Source organism: Myotis yumanensis, unplaced genomic scaffold (assembly GCF_028538775.1).
Source record: "Myotis yumanensis isolate MYYU_CA2020_CCGP unplaced genomic scaffold, mMyoYum1.0.hap1 SCAF_6, whole genome shotgun sequence".
Taxonomy (NCBI): Eukaryota; Metazoa; Chordata; class Mammalia; order Chiroptera; family Vespertilionidae; genus Myotis; species Myotis yumanensis.
The window spans coordinates 87875025-87900864 of NW_027223757.1; the positions used below are offsets into that span (position 1 = coordinate 87875025).

Consider the following 25840-nt stretch of genomic DNA (forward strand, 5'->3'; position numbering starts at 1 on the left):
AGCTGCGTGAAGGCACTAAATTTACTGCTGCTCTTGTCACAGTCATCATCCCTTTCTGACCTTCAGGTTTTCTGTTTGAGATTTTTGCTCAAGTGCTAGCATTCTTCATCTCCTATCCTGGCAAGAAGTAAGAAATAAATAATCTGAGGTTATTTTTAATGATAACATTAATTACGTAGGTCTGTGCAGACCTCATGTCCAGCTGAGAAATCTCTCAAGCCCTTTGCTATGACCATCCTGATGTTTAAAGAGATGTATCCCAAATTTATGTGATGTGGGACAAAAACAATTTGGAAAATTAATAGCCTTCCTTAGGAAAAAGCTGATCCTCAAAAAATAAAAAAATAATAAATAAATCCCATGAAAGAAATCAAGTAGTCAAAGGCAATTTAGAAAACAAAGATTTTATATAAAACTAGTGGCCCGGTTCATGAAATCTGTGCACAGGAGGGGGATGTCCCTTAGCCCAGCCTGCACCCTCTTCAATCTGGGACCCCTCGGGATGTCCAACTGCTGGTTTAGGCCTCTCGCAGTCCAGGACCGCTCACCTGCCTGCCTGATTGCCCCTAACCACTCTGCCTGCTGACCTGATAGTCCCCAGCTGCTCCCCCTGCAGGCCTGATCACCCCCAACTGCCCTCCCTTCCTGCCTGATTGCCCCTAACTGCCTCTACCTCGGCCCTGCCACCATGGCTTTGTCCAGAAGGACATCCAGAGGGTCTCCCTAATTAGCATATTACCCTTTTATTAGTATAGATTATGAAAAAATGAAAAATAGTTTAAAACCTATTGCTAAAGCTGTCCTCACTAATTCTGATGAAGATATAGAAGGTAGACATTCGGCCATTCGGACTTTCAGTGTCTGGAGCCAATGCTGAACGTTGGGGTTTCCCCAGGTACGTGTGTTTTCTGGAAAATGAATCCTTTCTGCGTGTCACAGTCCAAGTGTTCAGAGCACACTGTTCCAGTTGACATGACACAACTGCCTGACAAAGATCCCAAACTCAGTGGCGTGAAGCCACCATCACTTATCATAGCTCACTGTTTTGTGAATCAGGCATTTAGACAGGGGCCAGCTCCATGTGACATGGAATCTCCAATGACAGTCACCTGGGTGGGGCTGAGGGTTGGAGATGGCTCTTCCACCTGGTGCCTGGCAAGGGACACCTGTCCTCCACGTAGTCCCTGGACCTCTCCCCTGGCCTTTCCCACAGGGTGGTCCGGCTCCCAGAGGGCAGAAATGGAAACTGCTAGTCTTCTTAAAAGCTAGGCCCAGACTGGCATATGGTTACTTCTGTCAGATTAGCTATAAGCCCATCTGGGTTTCAGGGGAGGGTACAAGAGTCCACCCTCGGATGGCAGGAATGTCAGAATATCCATGGGCGTCTTGAATCTGCCACTTTGTTTGGTATTGCCTGGTGTGGGCTCTGGAACCCGACTGCCTGGATTCAAATCCCACTTTGTAGCTGTACAACCTTGGGCAAGTTACTTAACTTAATTTCTCTGTGCTCAGTTTTCTCATCTACAGAAGGGGGGGAATACAGGAGAGGGGGGCAAAAGTAGGTTTACAGTTGTGAACATGTAAAACAGAGTTTACTCTTGTTTTATTATTATAAATTATTGTACTATTTTCCATACGAACCACCATAAACTGACTATTGCCTGCCCTGGATATACCATCTCCCTCATAAGATAGTCGTTAGAATTCAGTGACGTGCAAACTGTTAAGCACTAAAGCACTGAGACTTTGCTGGCCTGGAGTGCGTGCGGGGAAAGTGGCAGCTCTTTCTTTGAGCCTCCCTCGTATGTTGGCCTGTTCTTCCTAAGAACGTGCTGATGCCTGTTCAGGCTGGACGTCAGAGGCTTGCCCTGGTTCTGGACCAGCACACCCGAGGCGCCGGCAGGCTGACTCCCGTGAGAGGGATGGGGTCAGCGTCTCCTACCGGAGATTCTCACTTGGGAATCGCTCAGCGCTAGGTTGTATCGATCCGTTGCTGTGTGCCAGGCCCTGTTCAAGCTGCTGGGCATCCGCGTTGGCTCAGACACAGGCCTGCCTGGGACTGAGTGGGACAGCTAGCAGTGGCTGAGCAAAGGCTTCCTGAGTGTTCTTCGATGTTGAACACGTGTTGAGGAGGACTGGGCGAGGGGGGGTGATTTTAGTTAAAGCTTCAGGGATGGTGTCTCTGATAAGGACAGTGAGCATTTCCACGTTTCATCCTATCTTATTAAATGTCTAGAGCCGTGGTCAGCAAACCGCGGCTCGCGAGCCACATGCGGCTCTGTGGCCCCTTGAGTGTGGCTCTTCCACAAAATACCACGTGCGGGCGCACACGTACAGTGCGATTGAAACTTCGTGGCCCATGTGCAGAAGTCGGTATTTTGTGGAAGAGCCGGTATTTTATGAAAGAGCCACATTCAAGGGGCCAAAGAGCCGCATGTGGCTCGAGAGCCGCGGTTTGCCGAGCCGCAGTTTGCCGACCACTGGTCTAGAGCTTGCCTTTCTTCCTTAATCTTGGGAGACATTCTGTCTATGAAAGAGCTTTGCAGGTGGCTGGTCGCCAGAGGCACCACTGCAGGTCCCTTTCCAGGAACTAGACTTGCTAGTGTGACAACAGACAAGTTGCTTAACCTCACTAAGCTTTAATTTCCACATCTGTAGAATGAGAAGTCTTCCGTGGAGCCCTGGGGAGGGGGCCACAGTGAATTGCTGGGAAGGGGAAGCTGATAACGGGAGTGGTCAGGGTGGAGAGCTGAGGCCAGAGACGGGCCCAGAAGGCACATCCCATAGACATGGCAAGTGTGGCTTCCCTGGGGAGGCAACACCAGATTGAGGAGGGGCAGAGATGGCAGCCACAAACACAGGCTGCCCACCCGAGGGATCCTCCTGCCCTGTGCCTGGCCTGTGCGTGAGGAAGCAGTGGCACCTTTAAGCATAAAGGCCCAGTCTGCACAGGCCATGCAGCTGAGCACAGAGAAAAATCGCACCCGCGCTCACAGTCCAGGTGCTGTCGGGAGCTACTTAACTGCAGTAACACTGCAGCTTTGCCTTATATCTGGGACTCCTGGCATAATTGCTTCCATCAGGCAATCAACATGGACTTTTCCTGGGAAATCAAGGTCAAGGTCCTCAGCATCGCACTGCCTGTCTATATTTTCCACCTCTTCTGCCGCTGCACCACCCACCGTTTTCTTTCCCAGGGTTCCCTCATGCCCTCCCTCACCTCCCACCTGCTGTCCATCCAGGCAGATCCAATGGCGCCTGGCCCTGCCTTCCCTCAGCGCTCTGCGTGTGTCACTCTTGTGACCCTTTTGCAGTCCCTGCCTTTCACAGCCACTGAGCTGCAATCTTGAATGTGGGGACTATTTGTTCAGCACAGTAAGCCTCTACTTTTAGTCTCACACCAGGTACCAGCTGCTCAATAAATATCTGCGGCCCTAATTATTTATTACGCATCTGCTGCCGAGCAGACCATGAAAACAAAACAAGTAAGATGCAGTGTGGTCCCCACAACATAATGGAGAGGAGGCAGACGTGCCCAGATGCACATGCAGGGAGGTGAGCAAGGCACAGATAAACGCCAGCAGCAGCGGGTCCTTTGAAGTTGCTTGTGAGTGTTCCCGTGGCTCCGTGCCCTCGTCTTCATTAGCGCTTGTCACTCTGTAATGCAATCACCTGTTGACATGCCTGTGGGCCTGCCCCACGCGATGACTTGAAGGGCACAGAATATGACTGGTCCATTTGTTTCTTAGCCCTGGTTCCTGGCCCTCAGTCAGAATGCAATAAATATTTTTTTGGAATAAATAGAGCAGCTAATCACCGAGAAATGTCACTTTTAGCTACCCGGTCTTCTGTCAGAGCCTGTCTCATTTCATTTGTTGATTCTGAAATGCTGGTAGACTTTTTCCACTTCCCTGGTCTGTTCGGACTAATATCTGGGAGGTACAGTAGCTGTCCTTGAGTTTTCCCTTTGAACACTGGACAAGGGCCTGGAAGAGCAGCAAAACATTGACGTGCTCCTGCCCTTCATGTCAGGGTCAAGGTCACAACCCCGACCTCTCTGATGCTTGCAATGCACTGGTTTACACCTCTCCACAGCACGGGCTTCGAGTTGTTTTGTGAGTGAGAGGCTGCCTTTAAAATTCGAGCCCAGCAAACCTGGTCCTGCCTCATGGTGTGGCGGGTGGGAAATCCTAAAGATCGCGATTTCCTCCTAAGCCCCGCTGCAGAGAGCAGGCGTGGGCGGGGTGGGGTGCACGCGCAGAGCCGGAGGGAGGGACCTCAGGAGAGCAGTGCGGAGGGGAGGATCCCGGTGCAAACAAGAAAGGTCCCCAGGCACCGTCATTCTGGGTTCTTCCCTCAGTGTGCGGGCTCGCGGACATCTTTCTACCCGCTTCTCCTCAGACCGCCTGTGCTGTGTCTGTTCGGCTCCCTCTTGTTTCCCGCCCCCAGAAGGATAGACAGGAAGTCAAAGAGAAAGAGAAAAATCTCAGTCCTGTTAACTATTTTATGAAAAACTCATAGTTTCTTTTCTAGAAGAGCAGAGGGAAGGGATGGGACAATAAGACTCTTAAATAAATTCAAGGTTTTAGATCATTTGTTATTTGGATTATCCCTACTTTTCCATTTATTTGAAAAAAGAAAAATTTTAAAGGTAATGGAGACGCCGAGGTGGGGAGAGAAGGGACCTCGCTTGGAAAGAGACCTCGAAAGAGCCACTTTCTCCGGGGCTCAGAGTCCTGGACTGTAATGTAGGACCAAGCATGGTGAATCTGCATGAAGTGCGCCCTCCTGCTCCGAGCCCATGGCAGGTGCTGTGCTGGACCACAGTGCTCCCTCCCAGTGAGCCCACCTGGGCTTTAGCCTCCTCCTCGGCGGGGCGCAAGGACCCAGCACCGGCTGGTGGGAGGGGTCAGCTCTCAGGACGAAACCTGCTGGCGGTCCCAGCACGAGCTCTAAAACTCTGTCACTCAAACTATGTCCCTTCTCAGTGAGACCCTGGGCCCGCCCTGCAGGAGGGCCAGCTGGTGAACATCAAGTGCAAGCTGCCTGCTTGGGTGCGTGGACAAGGCTTCACCAACAGAAATAATCCAAATGGCTCTGGCTCTTGCCACCACCCACCTCCATCCGCAGCCTCCTGCCGAACCCCCTCCACCCAGCGACTCTGGCTGCCTGTGGGTACCTTGCATTGCTCAAGAACTGATGTTTCTTGTAATTCCGTAGCGGTCCTTCCCTCATGTCCATGGCTCGAGGAGTCACTTGCCCTCCTGCCCTCGCCGTGCTTCCTGCTCAGGCTCTGGCCTCTCTGGCTCCCCACAGCTGCAAAACTCAGAAAATGTCAAAGCCGCCTCACATTCCATCCATTTCTCACTGTCCCAGAGCCCCATCCTGTGGATGGGTGGCCCCTCACTTGTGGCTCAAGGCATTCCCTGAGGAAATGGGGCCTTTGGGTGCCACCTGCAGGCCCTTCCCGCTGGTGCTCAGACATGGGCTGACAGGGGCCGGGACCTGAAGCTGTCCTCTCTTCTCTCTCATCTCAAATGCCCTTCCGCCTCGTCCCTCATTGGTGGTGACATTCGTGGTGGCAGGGACCCACATGCAAACGAGCTCCATGGGTGACCCCCCTCCAATTCACCAGACACCACAGTAATGTGTGGATTTCAGTTTGACTTCAAGGGTGGATGCCTGTTACACAAGTGCCAGTTGGCAGGAATCTGGGCAGTTGAGCTCAGGGTCCCTAAACCCCTATTTGCAGCAGTGAGGGAGGGTTGGGTTGGTGTCTAGCCAGTCCTTACAGCTATGGCCCAGGCAACCTCTTCTTTGTAGACTCAGAAAGCTGGAAACGTGTGCGGTCGCTTCCCAACAAGGGTCCCAATGGTGCCAGTGGTGTGCGTGTGTGTGTGTGTCTGTGTGTGTGTCTGTGTGTGTATGCATACGTGCGCACACTTTCATTCCACTGGCTTTATCTCAAAGGACCTGACAACCTCCCTGTGAATCAGTTACACACGGAGCACCGATGGTTGGTGTCATGGAAGCCACACAGGGAGTACATCTCTATGGGCCTAGAGTGCAGCCTTTACGGTTGGGAGGGGCCTTGGGAGACAGAGGGCTCAGGACAGACAGAGGGCAGAGTGGAAAGCGCCCCGCAGGCAGGGGAAGTAGCCCAAGCGAAGGCGCAGGCGTGGAAACGTTCAAGAAGAGTGGCGAACCCAGCCTGCCGGGAGCTCAGGGTGCGTGGTGGGTCTCAGCAGCGCCCTGAGGTGGCAGCAGTGGGCGGGGCGAGTTTGTGGGGAGCCCTGAAAGTCCGTGATGTTGGGATTTGATGCGGAGGCCATAAGGAAACGTTTCTAGATTCTGTCTAAAAGAGTGTTTGGGAAGAACCCTGGCAAGAGTGTGTAAGGGAAATTGGAGGGGGTTCCTCCCTGTCTGAGAGATTAGTTTAAAAGGTTCTTATGTGATTCATCCCTCAATGAGTTTTTATTTAATTTAAAAAATAAGGGTGTGATATGTATTGTGTGTCTTATTAGCATATGTGTGTGTCTTCTCTAAAATTTTTTTAAAACTCGCTCATTGATTTTGTGAAGAGGCAATATACCCACGTGGCTTTTAAGTCCAACCCCTGTGAAGAGGCGCAGTGCGGGCTCCTCCTGGCGTGTTTCCTTCCCACCTGGCACTCGGTCCCCCTCCAGCACTCCCGCCCCAAATGCCATGGCTTCCTTTGTGCGCCCCCGGAGTTCCTTCATGCAAACTCAAGCAAACACTAGTGAAGATTTTTATCTTCCTTCTTTTTGACAAAAAAATAAATAAAGATGACATGCTGTCCGCGCTTTTCTGGATTTTGCTTTTCTCACTTAAACATAGAATTTGAAGCTTTTTCCACACCATTCTTCCTGTCTGCTGCATAGTATTCCATTATACAGGACCCTCACTGAAGGGGGGTGTGTGTTGTAATCTTTTGCTATTATAGATAGTGCTGCAAAAAGTAACCTGCCCTTATATCATTGTGTATGTGTGCGTGTGTATCCGTACAATGAATTTCCACACAGGGGCTCATTGCATCAAAGTCTGCATTCGTTGTGACTTTAATGGGTTTGTAAATTGCCCTCTTCGGGGAGCGGTGCTCACTCGCATCCTCGCCAGCAGCGTCTGGACGCCTGCTTCCCACGGCCTTGCCCGCACAGTGCTCATCGCTTGGGGGGCTTTCCCAGTCGATGAGGCGAAACCTCTTGCAGCTCTGATTTGCTTCTCTCTTCCTGTGAATGAGGTTGAGCATCTTTCTATGTCTCTGGCCCTGATGGCTTTTAAGCTCCTTCTTAGGGGGTCAGCTTCATTTCTGTATCCCTCCTGGAGCTTTCCCACTTGCCTTACTATAAAGTAGGTTTTCAGTCAAGGTTGGTAAATCCAGTAGGTGTTTGTATGAATGAGTAGATAAATTATTGAATAAATGCTCATGTGAATGGCGTTATAAATCTTCAATTAGCCCTGCTTCTTCCCTCAAACAGCATGAGATAGGATAAGCTCCCCACGCAGATCTGAAGGCAACATGTATGTTACATGCAGTATCACATGCAGTAGTCTAAGGGTATTTTCCTTCTGCTAAATGCCTCGTTCATCCCCAGAAAGGTGCGGGGTAGAGGAAGAAGGAATCTCAAAGCTCTTTGCCAGGGGCTCTTGTTCATTTAGGGAGCGGGTTGGGGCTGTAGGACTAAGTGGTTTTCAGGGAACCCCCTCATAAACCAGGAGAGGCAAAATGAGGCCCCAGCATATGGCTTCCTCAGGCTCCTGTAGCTTCATTTCTCCTCCGGTTCTGCCCAGAAACCAGCTCCTGTGGCCATGCGGACGGTCATTAGCTGCAGCTCCAGCCCGAGTTTCTTGGTTTTTCTGTCATTTCTATGTGTCCTCACATGAAAATACTATGCGCCATGAGCATAGTGTGTCTGTGTGTCAGTTCTCTGGATTTTACGAATTCCATTCTCCAGCAGCGCCTTCGCCACCCGGGGCTTTATGCTGCCCGCAGTCAGAGAGGCCACTGTTCCACGGGCAGCGAGACCACAGCGGAGCTGCCCACGGACCACTGTGACCTGCAGTGACTATTCTAACAGCCGCACTCCAGCCGCACTGTGGCCCCCAAAGGAAAGCCAAGCCCAAGAGAAGCGCAAAGCTGTCCTCCTGCTCGGGAGGCTCCCCCTCCTCCTTGGAAGATGAGAGCACCTCCCCCTGGGGCTCTGACCCTGAGCGCAGCCCAGAATCTGGCTCACACCCCGCCAGGGCCGGGGCGGCGCCGCAGCCACACTAAGGAGCAGGGAGCAGCGAGGGCCCAGGAGAAGATCAAGGCAGACCTGAAATTCAGGTTAGAACCCTGATTCCGCATCCTCTGTGACGGAAAACAGTCCCAGCACACAGGGTCAGGGGTCTAGGAAAGCAATGTGAACGGGGTGCTACTTGATAATTTAGACAGCTCTGTTGGTGGAGATTATTGTATATAAGGACACTTGGAAAACTCGGTCACCTGCCAACTCTCCATCGCTTTTCTTTCCTGTGTTTGCTTGAGTGACAGGTCAAGAAGAAACAACTTCACCATGTGTGCGTCATTGAGCAGCCCGTTTCACACAACTGTGTTCGTTGTGTCACTTCCTCAGAACAGGTGCGTGTTATTTCCACATCCACCACCCACCCGTTTCGTAGGCGAGGAGGAGCCTCGAGACGGGGAGTGACTTGCCCGAGATCACGCAGTTCCTGAGGAGGAGCCAGGACTTTGGCTGGAGTCTTCTGAGCCCCAAACTGGGGCTCTTCCCAGGATTTGTTTCTTAACTCAGAACTCATTGCAAAATCAGCTCAAGCGAAGGAGAGCGGGCTGAGAAGTACAAGAGGAGACCCCTCCCTCGCAGCAGCAGAGCCATGGTGGCATTGCTTCGTGAGAATCTGAAGTCATGGCACTTGTCCTGGATCCAGACTCAGGGACCAGGGAGTCACCGACGCCTCTGTGATTGCCCTGCTGATGGTGCCCTGGGGCGGTGGGTCCGCTGTAGGCAGCTCAACTGAAACTAGAGTTGGAACCGCTCTTCAGTAGTTGCCACTTCTTCAGAGATAAGCTTGTCCTGTCCAAATTCACAAACCACACGGGACAACACACAGTTCCAAGTGAGCATGTATTTAGTCCTCCCATGTGCCCGCAGTTCCCAGAGGGACTGGGACAAAGGAATAGAGAAGCTTTCTGACCTCAGCCCCTTCACAGGCGCCGACACTCCGGCACTTGGTATGAGGTATTCGTGATCAGTTATTACACCGTGGAAATAGTCCAGAGGCTGGCTTTCTGACATAACATATAAGGTTAGTAAGATTTACTTCATTCATGAAGTAAAGAAGGAAAATTTATTGAGCACTTACATGTGCCAGTTACCTTAGTTATTGGATGGGTAGCTGAGATTAAAGAGATCTCTTAACTAAGAAAGAAATTTGCTTTAAGGATGCCCTTTTCTCCACATCCTCACCAACACTTGTTGTTGATTTACTGATGCTAGCCATTCTGACAGGTGTGAGGTGATAGCTCCTGGTGGTTTTAATTTGCACCTCTCTGATGATTAATGATGTTGAGCATTTTTTCATATATCTATAGGCCATCTGTATGTCTTCTTTGGAGAAGTGTCTATTCAGGCCTTTTGCCCTTTTTTTTACTCTTTTTTTCAAATATATATATTTTATTGTTGATAGCATTACAGATGTTCTCCCTTTCCCCCCCTTCTCCCCCCTCTGCCCAGGGCTCCCCTATTGTCTGTGTCCATGGGCAATGCATACAAGAATATACGTTCTTTGGTTAATTTCTTCTTGTGCTCCCCCCACCCCTATCCCCTCTGACATATGTCAGTCTCTTCCATGCCTCTGGACTTATATCATTGGTCAATTTATTTTGTTCATTAGATTTCACAAATAAGTGGGATCAGGTGATATTTGACTCCCTCTGACTGGCTTATTTCACTTAACATAATACTCTCCAGGTCCATCCATCTTGTCTCAAAGGGTAAGAGATCCCTCTTTTTTACAGCTGCATAGTATTCCATTGTGTAAATTTATAGGATATATTCCTCTTGGATTGTTTGGATTTTTGGTGTCAAGTTTCATAAGTCCTTATAAATTTTGGATATTACGCCCTGACCAGTTTGGCTCAGTGGATAGAGCGTCGGCCTGCGGACTGAAGGGTCCCAGGTTCGATTCCAGTCAAGGGCATGTACTGTGATTGCGGGCACATCCCCAGTAGGGGATGTGCAGGAGGCAGCTGATCTTTGTTTCTCTCTCATCGATGTTTCTAACTCCCTATCCCTCTCTCTTCCTCTGTGTGTGTGTGTGTGTGTGTGTGTATATATCTATATACATATATATATATATAAATTTTGGATATTAACCCCTTGTCAGATGTTTCATTGGCAGATATGTTCACCAAGCAGTGGGTTGTCCTTTCATTTTGTTGATAGTTTCCTTTTTTGTGCAAAACAGCCACTGTGGAAAGCAGTATGGAGTTACCTCAAAAAATTAAAAATGGAACTGCCTTAGGACCCAGTGATTCCACTTCTTGGGCTTTATCCTAAGAAACCCAAAACTCTAATGCAAAAGAATTTATGTACCCCTCTGTTCATAGCAGCATTATTAACAATAGCCAAGAGTAGGAATCAGCCCAAGTGCCCATCAGTAGATGAGTGGATTTAAAAACAAAACAAAACTGTGGTACATCTACACGATGGAATACTACTCTGCTGTAAAAAGGAAAAAACTTTTACCTTTTGCGACACCATGGATGGACTGGAGAACATTATGCTAAGTGAAATAAGCCAGTCAGAGAAAGACAAATACCATATGATTTCACTCATATGTGGGATTTAATGAACAAACTGAACTACCAAGCAAAATAGAGACAGACTAATAGATAGAGAGCAGGCAGACAGCTCTGGGGGTGAGGATATTCAGTGGGTATTGAGCAAAAAAGGAAAAAAGAGAGAACTCATGGACGTGGACACCAATGTGGTGATTGTGGGGGTTGAGGGAGTAGAGGTGGAAGAGGGTATAGAGCAGATAAATGGTGATGGAAAAAACAAAAACCAAAGAAAAATGAATGAATGAGTGAATGGGTAACCCCCAAATAGGCAATATCTTTTTTACCTACTTAGCATTACCTACTACATATCATGGCTTACATATAAACCATGAATTTAAAATATTTCAAACTCCTAGAAATAACTCTCTTTAAATATTCCCTTGTTGAAGATCCCCTCATTCAGTTGTTCCCTGTTTTCAAAGATTAGCTTTTATTTAGAGTCACACAGAAACTTCTTCGGTCGTACACATCTATTTTATTTCCAAGATTGGATTTTCCAAAGGCCAAATAAAAAACAGAAGTGGGTGGTATTGTCATGATCTTGGATCGAAACTCAAATGAATTTTCCACCAAGAAAATTATTTGTTGGAAAGGATGTGTCCTGAGTTTTCTGTCATGCTCAGGTTACCTACTTAATCAGCGAAGCTCTTGAGCACCGGGGGAAATAAAGCTAGAAGTCGAGTGAGAGATAAATATACCTGGTGCTCTAACCCTGATTTCTGTTCCATTTTTGAGCCCCACTGTGGAATTAAAACCCTACTTCAGTTTTTTGCAAATTTTCAGTTAAAGAAAATTTACAAAAAGCCAAAGCTTATCTCTTTTCCATTTTAACCAATTTTGATAAACATCATCCCAGAAACCAATTGTAAAGAGAATATGATATTATAGGTTTAGTCTCTTCCTGAAGTGTACGGCCTTAATATCTACAGGTAAGCAGTGGTCAGCCTAGAGAACTCGAAGCAACCGCATGAGCGTGAAGCAAGCCTTCTCAGATTGTCCATTAAACTGGACAACCAGCAGGGGAAGTGCGAACTCAATGTTCTCTACAGGCTCTGTCACGCATGCAGCAAAATTAGCAAAATCTTACTTTCCTACATGTCAATTTGTATCCTTTTCTTTTCTTTTTTGTGAATCTCTAGAAAGTAGAGTTTTTATGCCCAGTAAGTGATTGGAAAGTGTGCAACATGCTTATTGTGGGAGAATCTGGTGGCATTGGCACCACAGCCAAACAAAAGCGGTGTGATGAGTTTATCAGATGGTGTGAATCGCTCTGGCCGACTTGGCAAGGCCTCCCCGCAGGGGCCGGAAGTCTAGAGGGCTTGATTTCTCAGCAAGGCCACGAAGGCCCGGCAGCTACCTTTTTAAAAACTAGAGTGCCCCGTCAGAACATGTGTGTGCATGTGTGTGTGTGTTATTTTTGTTTTTTACTTTGCATTATGAAAATGCTCTACATGGCTGTTTGATTTCCTACTGCAATTGGGACCAACCGTAGAATTTTTTTTATATCATGGGTCTATGTTCAGTCCCTCGATAATGCAAAAGACAAAAATACCAACAGTTAATCTTTTGGGGTCATTTATCATTTGCCATCTGAAGGGTAGTAATTTTTGAATTATATTTTCACCCAGGGACATGGAAGTTTCTAGTTAGAGGATTAGGAGAAAAAAGCCAGCAGTTAAAACAAGAGGGAGCATGCCATGAGAACTGAGCGGGAACAGACAGGGAGATGGAGGACAGCCAGTAACGTGGAGTCCTGGGAACCAGAGAACAGAACCAGAGCCGGTTGATGGTATCAAATAAGATCAGGACTGCAGCAAGACGCTGCAGGGCTCTGGCCCAGTGTGTAGAGTTTGGAAATCACCACTCTGTCCGTCCTAATGATAATAAAAAGCTGAACAAACTGGAAAATCAACAACTTTTCTTAGACCCATAAAAGAAGTGAGGTCACTAGGCAAACCACTGCCTCCAAAATTAGAGAGACCAATGGACAGATACAGAGAGCCATGGCTTCCTCCACCAGAAACCCCAGTGCACAAACCTGCACAGGAACCAGCCATAGGGAAAGTGAACTGTAACGAATTGTTTGAGGCTCAGTGGGGACAACTCTGAGAGTTAACAACTCCAGGGAAACCAGTTATGGGGCTTCCCTGGAGTTTTGATCTTCTGTGAGTTTTATCTCCAAGACCTCCACCACATCCTCACAGTGACTATCAGAGAAAAATCCCCTGATGCTTCTGGCGATGGGAGGAAGGAAGAGACATTTGGAAATACACCAGAGCATTCTGTTCTTCCTCACAAGGTCTGCCCTCAGGAGAAAATGCGCAACCAGAGCCTGACCTGCTGGGGTTGCACAAGAGCCTACCTGACCCAGGGGTAGGAAAAATGCCCAACCCCAACTCCTTCTAGGCTTCCATGGGGTAAAAGGGAAATACCCAACTCCAGGCCACCCTAGCCGTCCTCTCCACATAAGGGGCAGGTAGAGGCAGGGACTGAGAAGCATGAGTGAAGGTCACAGGCCAGAGGCATTGGCTCACTAAGAGACCGAGATCTAATCGCAGCAGCATAGAATGTTTTCCCTCTCCCCACAGCCTTCCACCACCTTACTAAAGGACTATTTATAGCAGTTCCTTTTACCCAGTGCATTATGTCTGGCTACCAAGAAAAAAAATATCAAGAAAGACATACTAAAAGGCAAAAAAACAAAAAAAAAGATTTGAAGAGACAGACCAAAACTAGACCCAGATAGTGCAGGGATATTGGAATTATCAAATCAGAAATTTAAAACAGCTATGATTAATACCCTAAGGGCTCTAATAGATAAAGTACACATCATTCAAAAAGAGATGGGCAATGTAAGCAGATAGATGGAAATTCTAAAACTGAATAGTGAAAGGAAAAGACAAAAAATAGAACAGAATATCCAAGAACATTGGGCCAACAACAAACAGTTTAACATATGTGCAATGGGAATAACAGAATAAGAAGAGAGAAAGGAATACAGAAATTATTTAAAACAGTCAAGACTAAGAAATGTCAGACACCAAAGCAATGTTAGGCACCAAACCATAGATCCTGGAAACTCAGAAAAACAAACAAACAAGTAAAATACCAGGGAACTAATAAGTGATTATAACAATGTTGCAGGATACAAATTTAACATACAAAAAGTCAATCTCTCTCCTATATAGTGTCATGAACAAGTGGAATTTGAAATTAAAAACACAATACTATTTACATTAGCATCCAAAACAGTGAAATACTTAGTTATAAATCTAACAAAATATGTACACAATCTTTATGAGAAGAGCTATAAAACTCTAATGAAAGAAATACAAGAACTAAGAAAATGGAAAGATATTCCATGTTCATGGATAGGAAAACATTGCCCACATGTCACTACTTCCCAACTTGATCTATAGATTCATTGCAATCCCAATTGAAATCCCAAAAACTTATTTTGTGTACATGAATAAATTAATTCTAAAGTGTATATGGAGGGGCAAAAGACCAAGAATAGTCAACACAATATTGAAGAACAACAAAGTTGGAAGACTGACACTACTCAACTTCAAGATTTACTATAAAACTAAAGTAATCAACACAGTGAGGTATTGGTGAAAGAATAGATGAATAAGTCAATGGGAAAGAATAGGGAACTCAGAAATAAAATCATATAAATATAGTCAGCCAATGTTTGATAAAGGAGCAGAAGAAATATAATTTGGAAAAGGAGCAAGGGCAATACAATTTGTTTTTCAATAAATGGTGCTAAAACAACTGGATATACACATGTGAAAAAATGAATCTAGACACAGATCTCACACTCTTCACAAAAATTAATTAAAAAAGAATCACAGATCTAAATGTAAAAGACAAAATGGTAAACCCCTCCTATTTATATGCCAACAGCAATCAAGGCTCAACTACAGCAGGAGGGTGCACACAACTCACAAAGGGGCAGGGGCACACCTGCAGTGCCCAGCTGGGGTGATTGAGTAGATTATGCCACTGGACCCTATAGGATACCTACTACATTAGGCCACTTTGCCAAGCCCAGGAGATGTAGCAGCTCCGCCTTATACATAGAAACAAACACGGGGAGACTGCCAAAATGAGGAGACAAAGAAACATGCCCAAATGAAGGGACAGAACAAAACTCCAGAAAAAGAACTAAACAAAATGGAGACAAGCAATCTACTAGATGCAAAGTTCAAAACATTGGCTGTAAGGATGCTCAATGAACTTAGAGTAAGAATAGATGAACTTAGAACTTTAACAAAGAGATAGTAAATAAAAACAGAACTAGAAAATGTAAAACAAAATGAATCAGTAATGAAAAATACATTAACTGAAATGAAGAAAACATTACAGGGAATCAACAGTAGATTAGATGAAGCAGAGGACCAAGTCAGAGATTTGGAAAATATGAAAGCAGAAAGCAGCCAATCAGAACATCAAAAAGAATAAAAGGCCCTAGCTGGTGTGGCCAGTTGGTTGGGCATCGTCCCATGCACTGAAATCTGGCCAATTTGATTCCCGGTCAGGCACATGGCTGCATTGTGGGTTTGATCCATGGTAGGGGGCATGCAGGAGGCAATCAATCAATGTTTTGCTCTCAAATCAATGTTTCACTCTCTCTCTCTCTCTCCCTTTCTATTCCTCTCTCTCTAAAAATCAATTTAAAATCTTTTAAAAAGGCAAAGGAGAAAAGAGTTAAAAAAATGAAGGCCTCTGGAACAACTTCAAGTGTTCCAACATTTGCATCATGGGGGTGCCAGAAGGAGAAGAGTGAGAGCAAGGAGTTGAAAACCTATGTGAAAAAATAATGACAGAAACTTGCCCTAACTTGATGAAGGAAATAGACATGCAAGTCCAGGAAGCACAGAAAGTTCCAATCAAGATTAACCCAAAGAGGCCCATACCAAGATACATCATAATTGAAATGCAAAATGTTAAAGACAAAGAGAGAATCTTAAAAGCAGCAAGAGAAAAACAGTTACCTAGAAAGGGAGCTCCCATAAGACTGTCAGCTGATTTCGCAACAGAAAATTTTCAGGCCAGAAGGGATTGGAAAGAAATATTCAAAGTGATGTAGTAAAGACCTACAACCAAGATTACTCTACCCAGCAAAGCTAGCATTTAGAATCGAAGAACATATAAGGAGCTACCCAGACCAGGGAAAGCTAAAGGAGTTAATCACCACCAAACAAGTATTACTTGAAATGTAAGGGTCTTCTTTAAGAAGAAGGGGAAAAGATAAAAAATATGAACAATAAAATGGCAATAGATAATATCTATCAACAATTGAATCTGGAAAACAAAATAAATAAGCAGAAGAGAAACAGATTCATACATACAGAGAACATTTTGACAATTGCCAGAGGGTAGGGGGCTTGGGATAATGGGTATGGGTGAAAAAAGTGAAGGGATTAAGAAGTACAAATTGGTAGTTACAGAATAATCATGGGAAGGTAAAGTACAACATAAAGAATATAGTAAGTAATATGGTAATAACTTTGTATGGTTACTAGATTCATTGTATCAGATGGGTACTAGATTCATTGGGATGATCACTTAGTAGGTTATATAATGTCTAATCATTGGATTGTACACCTGAAACTAATATAATATTGTATGTCAATTGTAATTGAAAAATAAAAAATTATTTAAAGTCAAAAAATGAGCCAAAGACCATAATAGACATCTCACTAAAGAAGATATATAGATGGTAAGTAAACAGCTGAAAGGATGCTTCACATTATATGTCATCAGGAAAACACAGCTTAGAACAGCAATGAGATACCTAGTAGAATGGCCAAAATCAAGAATACTGACAACACCAAATGCTGGGAGCATAGAAATTCATTCATTGCTGATGGCAATGCAAAATGGTACGGTCACGTTACAAGTTAGCTTGATAGTTTCTTGCAAAACTAAACATACTCTTATCACAGGATCTAGCGATAGCACTCATTGATTTTTAGCCAAAGGAGTTAAAAATATGTGTCTACACAAATACCTGCACAGAGATGTTTATAGCAGCTTTATTTATAATTGCAAAAACTTAGAAGAAACTAAGATGCCCTTCAGTAGGTGAGCAGAAAAGTAAACCATGGTACATCCAGACAATGGAGTACTAGGCAGTGCTAAAAAAGAAATGAACTATCAAGCCGTGAAAAGACACAGAAGAACCTTAAATGCATATTACTCAATGAAAGAAGCCAATCTGAAAAGGCTACATACTATATAATTCTAAGCATATTACATTCTGGAAATGGCAAAACTACAGTGACAGTAAAAAGTTCAGTGGTTAGCCCTGACTGGTTTAGCTCAGTGCATAGATCATTGGCCTGCGAACTGAAGGGTCCTGGGTTCAATTTTGGTCAAGGGCACATGCCCAGGTTGTGGGCTCGATCCCCAGTAGGGGGTGTGCTGGAGGCAGTCAATCAATGATTCTCTCTCATCATTGATGTTTCTATCTCTCCCTCTCCCTTCCTCTCTGCAATCAATAAAAATATATTTAAAGAAAAAAGTGCAGTGGTTACCAGGGTTGTGGGAGGAAAGGAGAAATAGGCAGAGCACAGAGGATTTTGAGGATAGTGAAATTGCTCTGTGTGATACTGTGATGGTGAATACATGTCATTATACATTTGTCCAAACTCATAGAACGCACAACACTGAGAGTGAACATAATGTAAGCTATGGCCTCTGGGTGATAATGACGTGTCGATGTAATACATGTGTCACTTTGGGGGGCGGGGGATGTTGATAATGGGGGAGGTAATGCTTGTGTGGGAGCAGGGGCCATATGGGGAATCTCAGAACCTTCTCAGTTGTTCTGTGAACCCAAAACTGCTCTAAACAATAAAGTCTATTTTTTTTTTAAATAGACGGGTGTGGCACTAAGGAAGTGGTGGCCGACCTCAGAAGAGCAGTTTCGGTGAGGTGCTGAGTATGGAAACCAGACTGCAGTGAAATGAGGTGTGAAGAGAAGTGGAGGAAATGGAGCCAGGGAATGCTGACAGCACTTCCAGGAGTTTGCTTGTGAAGGGGAAGAAGATTCGGATTAGGAGAGGATGGGGAGGGATGGGGACAGCGAGGGAGCCATTGCCACTTGTGTTAGGATTCGGTGCTCTCAGATTCTAAGTGCTTCACATGCCAGGATTCCTCAGCTGCAGGAGAGAGCTGGAATTCCTTGGTGTGTCAGAAGTATCAGTGGCTTCACTTAAAAATGGAAAAAGTAGAAGGCCATGTAGTTACAAGTTACTCCACTCTCTATGACGCTTTTGATGTTTGTTCATCCCTCAGAAGGCTACGCGTGTATCCTCTCGATTTAGATGCTCAGCACGTAGCTCTATCACGACCAAGGCAAATATACAGGGAAACTCTCCCTTTCCTAGAGTTAAAGTAGTTCTATCGGGAGGAGCACAAGGACTTGGATTAGTTAGACCTTTGCTGCCTTGAGCTGGTCCCCAGATGTGCTGGAAGAGGGTGTTTATTACTCTCTTACCGTCTCTTGATGGCGCTCCGGGCCAGAATACCTGGGGGTCTCTGGATGGCTGCAGCCACCACAGGACACATCTACTGAACACATGTGGCCTCATGAGTGACCACAGATCAGGAGAACCCAAGACTGAGTGCCTAGCTCTGGCCATGTGACCAGTGTCCGTGCCCAGAAAGAGTGTGGTAGATCCATGTGCGTAGCTGGCACCGAGGACAGGGAGTGCTCAATGTCATGGCAGGACAAGAAGGCGGTGAGAAGGCTGGGTGTGGACCACGGAGGCACAATGGAAAGAGGTCAGGGAGTCCGAGCGGAGGAAGCAAAAATAGATGCTCTGCAAATGCAGCTGTTTTGTGCACAGCAGAGCCTTCCCTGGGCAGACGTGGGTCCCTGTGCCGGAGGGACTGCCCCGAGGAGGAAGCATGGAGACCGTAAAGATACCAGGGGAAAAGGGGAACAGGAGAAAAGGAAATGAAAACAGAAGAGAGGGGTGTCACATTTCTTTGGCATTTAAAACACTTCCAGATTGCAACCTGAAATTCTCTTGCTGGACCGAGAATTGCAGACTTCTGGCAAACGTGAGGCCTTAACTTTGGCATCCCTGGCATTGTAATATCAAATCACAGCTCAATGTTAAGTTTTATTATTCAACATGAATTAAAAGGTCAAGGAGGAAAAGAGCTCTGTGGTGTTCCATTAAAGGGAAAATCTGATCATCTTAAAGCAATATGATCTTAAAGGAGCCGACGTTGAAAAGAGCAGCACATAGTGAATCGGGAAGTTAGTGCCATTACTCCCTCAGAAGGGCATGCGCCTGCTGGGAAGGGGCTCCATGGACGGAGTTAACACTTCTCTCCGACTGGCTTACTTACCGGGATCAGTGGGAACATCTGTTAGTAGATGATTACCCACGTAGTTGAAAAATGACATGTTCTTCCTTTTTCTTTCCCCCAAATCTGTTATTTTCTAAACCCGACCCTGTACATGTACAACATCTTTCACGTCACCTGGGGAGCATGCAGAGCGATCCCTCCTAATCGTACCCCTGGGTCACAGGCGTCACCCTTAGATAATCCAGGGCAGTCATCTGGGGGACTCCAGGTTGAAGTGCTTAGAGACAAGTTCAGGGGGATACACTGTTGGATGTTCTTCGATGACCAATCGAGATGCTCCTACAGAGAAATCTGTGACCTCCTGTGTCATTGGCTTGGGTTGTACTTAGCCAAATCATACAGCTCAGCCACCTGTCAGAGCCCTGAGACCTCTGAACTTTGAACCTCAAACCCTAACGTTCCCTCCTCTGCCTCCTTACCTGCTCCTCCCTTATCCCTGATATCCCAACTCCTGGCCCTTCCCCACTCTGCTCTATATCCCCTTCTCTGCCACTAGTCTGTGGTCAGAGAACATACTTTCTCTGATTGCAGTCCTTTGAAATTTATGGAGGCCTGTTATATGGTCTAAAATATAGTCTACCCTGGAGAATGTTACACTTGAGAAGAATGTGTATTTTGCAGGGTTTGTATAACGTATTCTAGAGGTGTCTGTTAGGTCTAGCTGATTTATAGTATAATTCAAATCTTTTGTTCCCTTGTTGATCTTCTCCCTAGTTGTTCTATCCATTTTTAATGTGACATATTGAGATCTTCAAATATTCTTGTTGAAGTGTCTACTTCTCCCTTCAATTCTGTCAGTTTGTTTCATCTTTCTTGGGGCTCTACTTTTAGTTGTATACATGTAATTGTTATAGTTTCCTGTTGGATTAATCCTTTTATCATGATAAAATGTCCCCTTTTATCTATAATAACATTTTTTTGTTTTAAAATATAATTTCTCTATTTTGTTTCATATTAGCACAGCCCTTTAGCTTTCTCATGGTTGCTGTTTGCATGATATATCTTTTCTATCCTTTGAACCTATTTGTACCTTTGAATGTAAGGCATGTCTCCGATAGCATATCCTTGGATCTTGTTCTTTTTATCCCATTTGATAATCTCTCCTTTTTTATTGGATTGTTTAATCCATTCACATTTAATATTATTATTACTTTAGTTAAATTTATATCTGTCATGCTATGTTTTGTTTTCTATCATGTATCATGTCTTTTTCCTTTCTCTCTTCCTCCCTAACTGCTTTATTTTGAATTAAGTGAATATCTAGTGTAGAATTTTAATTCCTTTAATTTTTTTTCTATTTGTTTTTGAGTTATTTTCTTATTTGTTGCTCCGGCTGAAAATATGCATTTCAACTTTATCAGCATCTACTTCAGATACATAGTAATTAATTCCAGTGAGATATAAAAATGTTAATTCTATATAGCTCTATTTCTTCTTTCCTTTTTGTGTTATTTTTGATATACATATTACATCTTTATACGTTACAAACCCAACAAGACAGTGTTATAATTAATCCTTTATATAATTTTTATCTTAAAGGAGCTGAGAGAAGAAAGGCAAGCAATTATGTATGTATAGTGTTTATTATATTTCCGATTTACCATTTCTGGTTCTCTTCCTCTAGTCCCTGGATTCAGGTTACCATCTGGTATAACACTGAAGTGATTTTCTTACTTCAATACAGCTTTGTTCCCACCTACCTTCTTTGCACTGTTATTGTCAACCATATTAAATTTCTATATGTTATAAGCCACACAATATAATTATATACACATTGTTTTATATAGATGCCTTTAAAATCAGTTAAAAGAAGAAATATGCACTATAATGTGTTTTACAATTACCTACATGATTACCTTTACTGGTGCTCTTTGTTTCCTCATATGGATTTTAATTAATGTCTGGAGTCCGTTGTGTTTGGCCTAAAGAAATTTCTTGGGTGTTTCTTGTAAGGCAGATCTTCTGGCAATAAATGCTCTCCACTTTCGTTTCAGGATGTCTCTATTTAACCTTACTTTTGAAAAAATAGTTTTGCTGGATACACTTCCCGGTTGATGGTTGTTGTTGTTTTCTTTCAGGACTTTGACTATATAATCCCACTGCGTTCTGGCCTCTCATCATTTCTGAGGAGATGTCAGCTTTTAGTCTTACTGGGGTCCCCTTGTACATGACAAGTCATTTTTCTCTTGCCGCTTTCAAGATTTTCTGTCTTCAGCTTTCATATTTACTAGGATGCAGCTGGGTGTAGATCTCACTTTTTGGATGTGTAGGTTAACGTTTTTTCATCAAATTTGGGGAGTTTTCAGCATTATTTACCTGAATAATTTTATGTTCTCTCCCTCCTCTCTTCTTCTAGTACTTCTATTCCTTGTATATTGGTGTGCTTAATGGTGTCCACATTTCTCTGAGGCGCTATTCATTTTTTTCTTTGTTCTTTTTTTCTGTGTGTTCTTCAGATAGCATAATCTCTACTGATGGACCTTCAAATTCACTAATTCTTTCTTCTGTCAGTCCAAATCGACTGTTGAGGCCCTCTAGTGAATTTTTCACTTTGGTCATTGTACTTTTCCACTGCAGAATTTCCCTTTGGTTCTTTTTTTATAATTTCTGTCTCTTTATTGATAGCCTCTATTTGGCGAGCCACTTCATCATACCTTTCTTTAGCACCTGAAGCACAGTTTCCTTTGGCCGTTTGAACATATTCAAAATAGCTGGTTTGAAGTCTCTGTCTACTAAGCTGACATCTGTACCTTCTAATAGGCACTTTCTGTTGTTTTTTTTTCTGTTTATGGGTCACACTTTCCTGTTTACTTGCATTTCTCATCATTCTTTATTTAAAATTAGACATTTTAGATCATATATTTTAGCAACTGTGGATACGGGTCCCTACCACCCCACCCCCAGGGCCTGTATTTATGTGTATGTTTATTTCCCTAGTAGTTTGGCTGGACCATCTCAGTGAAGTCTGTTTCCCTGGCGGTGTGCAGCCTCTGGTGTTGCTCTTCCTTCAGAAGACATGATCCCGGCTATGTGCACAGTCACCCTAGGATGAAGGTGGTTTTAGCAGGCAACCTCTTCCTTCGTTTTCCTGATCTTTCTATTAAGCTGTCTGCCTGTTGGTATCACACCTGACTGTTAGCCTCTGCTAATTGACAGCTGATTGCTCTATTGTTTCCAACAATGCGGAGCATACAAGACTCCACAGTTTGATGCACTTAAATTCACCCTTAGACATGAACTTCTCCACACTTTCTGTTCAAATAAAGTCAGTTACCTTGGGGAAAACTATGAAGCTCTCTGTTTTCACACCTGCCTCTTCTTCTGAGCCGAACCTCTGAGCTGCTCTGGAACTGAGGGTGGGAACCATGGTCCGTATCTCTTGAGGTGACACTTCTGCTTTATGAGTGAGGTGCTGGCCAGGGGCATTCCCCTTTGCCTTCTCATTTTGCCTCTTCTAGCATGAAACCATCATTTTGTGAGCAAACTTAGGCAAAAGCAATTAGGACCCAGTAATCTTGGCCTGCAACTCCTGGGGTAGAGCTTCTGCCTTAAAAGTGGGGGATGAGTGAAGGAAAGGGGGCCCCAGCCTGGCCGGCATGGCTCAGTGGTTGAGCATCGACCTATGAACCTGAAAGTCATGGTTTGATTTCTGGTTGGGTCACATGCCTGGGTTACGAGCTCCATCCCCAGTGTGGGTCGTGCAGGAGGCAGCCGATCAATGATTTTCTCTCATAATTGATGTTTCTCTCTCTCTCTTCCTCTCCTTTCCTCTCTGAAATCAATAAAAAATATCTATATAAAATAAAAAAAGGAAATGGGCCCCCAAATTCTCATCTGCTCTCACCTGGAATAAAGGTTCTGCAACACAGAGCTGGGGTCATAAGAAACGCTGGAGCCTACCCCTCCTGGAGAGATACCGTAACCCCAGGCTGGGAGCTATGGGACAAGGGAGCCTTGTGCACTCACCCAAAGTAGAGCTACCATCACTACTTGTTGTGGGATGGAGCGAGAATGGGTCCAGGCTCAAATGGCACAAACTCTCACTGTAATTACAAAGATTTAGCAGATTTTCAAAAATAAATATTTTTTTCATTTGCTATGTGCCCGTAGGATAATTTTCAGAGACTTTAATTTTTTTTTTAAATTCACTAACTATGGTTGTTTTACTGGTGAGAGGGTTCTCTGAGCTCCTCAGGCCACCATTTTGAAAATACCAACTCCCTTGTCTTTGATTTTTAAACTTGGGAACCATTACTCTATGTTCTTCTAGAAAATCCAGGAGAAGTTTGATACCCAGTGATTTTTAGAAGGAAGGATGGAAGGAAGGAAGGAAGGAAGGAAGGAAGGAAGGAAGGAAGGAAGGAAGGAAGGAAGAAAGGAAGAAAGGCCGGTCTTATTGTCACACAAAACTGTTCATCAGAAAACCTTCCTCTGCCACGCTATGTATGTATTCAGCCAGCATGACAGAGCACCAGCATATGTGAGGCTCTGTGCTAGTGCTGGAATTCACCATCCTGAGGTCAAGGAGCTCACAGAGAAGACAAAGAGCTAAACAAGAGAAGGAGCCCTTCCACATAAGGTGGAGGGGACAAGGGAGGCATGTGGCGTGTGCTGTGCCGTGGAGGGGAGGGAGCAACACTCTTCCTGGAGAAATTGAGATGGGCTTCGGTGGCAGCAACATTTCAGCTGCCTCTTGAAATGAATCCATCGCACAGCGGAAGGGGGGAGAGCGAGGTCAGAAAGAGCAGAGGCCTGCGAGCGCATGGTCTGTGCGAATGCTCCCAGGACTTCGGGCGGTCGAGTGTAGTTAGCACACAAGATGCAGTGTGTGTGTATGGGGGGAGAGTGGCGACAGAGAAAAGGTTTAGGTTGGGACCTGATTGTTAACCTCATAAGGTTTGGATATGACACTGTGACCATCAACACTAGGGAACCTGTGAAAGTGTTTAAGCCTCAGAGAGAAGCAATCGGATTTCTTTAGAAAGCCACTCCTGACAAGCATGAAGAGGGCCACAATGGAGCCAGAGAGAGAAAGGAGGCGGGCGTGAGGGGCCGCTGTTTTGGCATGAGCTGGTGAGGGTTTGAAGCAAGGAAGGCAGCGGTGTGGGGATGCAGGGGGGGCGGAGGGCTCCCCAGGAGACGGAGGCAGCAGGTCTTTGTGACTAAGAAGCCAGCGACAGGGAAGGGGTCCGGGACGACTTGGAGGCTTCAAGTTGGGCAGCTGTTGTTCAGGTACCGCTGTTGCCTCTTCTGGAAAATGAGATCGACACTGCCCTCTGGTGATAGCAGACATCTTTGGGAAAGTGGGCCTCTGGGAAAGAAGTCCTGGCCGAGGAGAGTTTACAAACACACCTGAAAGGTGCTACTTCCCACCCACGTTTGTGCTCGAGTGGCTAACAAGCACCGAACCGGGTTTTCACCGAACTTTCTTTTGCCGTAAACTGGGACAGCCACGCTTTCAGGGCCAAAGTTTGTTGTCCATGAACAAGAGTTCAAAGGGGCCGTTTAGAAAGGCAGCGTTTGAAGGGCCTTTAATCCATCCTCGGAGTCTCACTGCCCGGAACTCGGGAAGCCCCGCGACCTCCCACAGGCAGACGCCAGGCTTGTGAGCGCGAGCCCAGCTCCACTGAGTGGCGCTTAGGAACACGCCGCCGGGTCCGGCCTGGCCGCCTCAGCCCCGGCGTCCAGGCTGGGTTGAGGCCCTCTGCCAACTGAAGGCCTGAGGAGGCCGAGGAGGAGACTCACTGGACTTTTGTGTTCCAGATTCTCCTTTTAAGCAAACGCTGACAATTTTCAATGACCAAAGAAGAGCTGTGTGAGATAAAGGAACATTGGGTGCAAAAATAGGGACACTTCACTGGGTTAGGGCACAAGTTCACACTTCACACACTGGCTAATCTAAAGCAAACACTGGGTTTAATTGAGATCATTTTTTCCAAAAAAGGGGTAAGCCTCCCATATACACAGAGAGTCTCTCATCCCCCAGATATTCAGCAGCCAAAATAAATATGTTTTCATTTAGCCTGGAAATGCAGATGGTGTCCAAATGCCTGATAGTCTATCTTGTTCCTCAAACCCGGCCAACGCTGACTACTCCCTGCTGCTCAGCTTGGAGCACGAGATGGTCCTACCTGCCCCCCTGCCCCTCCCCCTTCCTTCCAGAGCCGACCGGACTCCTAAAGTGCAATAGAGGGTCCAGAAGAAGCGGCCCCCAGCCTGCACGCTCCATTCTTCCTGCTCTGGCCCCCGAGCGGCCCCTGCCACCCTTTCAGACCATGACGCGTAGAGAAACATAAATACGACCAGCTACAAACTGCAGGTCCTAAACTTGTACACCAGATAAACTGGGGTATATGAAACACAAGGAGGGGTGGTGGGCGATTATTGGAACGACACCGAGGTAACTTCTAAGCAGCGCTATGAGCTGATAGAGATGTAGGAGGAAGAAAATGAGCGATGGCTCAGAGGAGAGAGGCTAGTTGCATGTGGGAGGGAGGGAGGGGGCAGAGCTATGGGCTATACCAGTGATGGCGAACCTTTTGAGCTCGGCGTGTCAGCATTTTGAAAAACCCTAACTTAACG

General features: G+C 45.5%; 1 protein-coding gene across 1 annotated transcript in view; it reads left to right on the forward strand.

Annotated features, from left to right (window-relative positions):
• KIF6 (kinesin family member 6) overlaps positions 1-25840 on the forward strand; it is a 404956-nt gene that overhangs the window by 256263 nt on the left and 122853 nt on the right. The gene's annotated exons all lie outside the window — the stretch shown is intronic.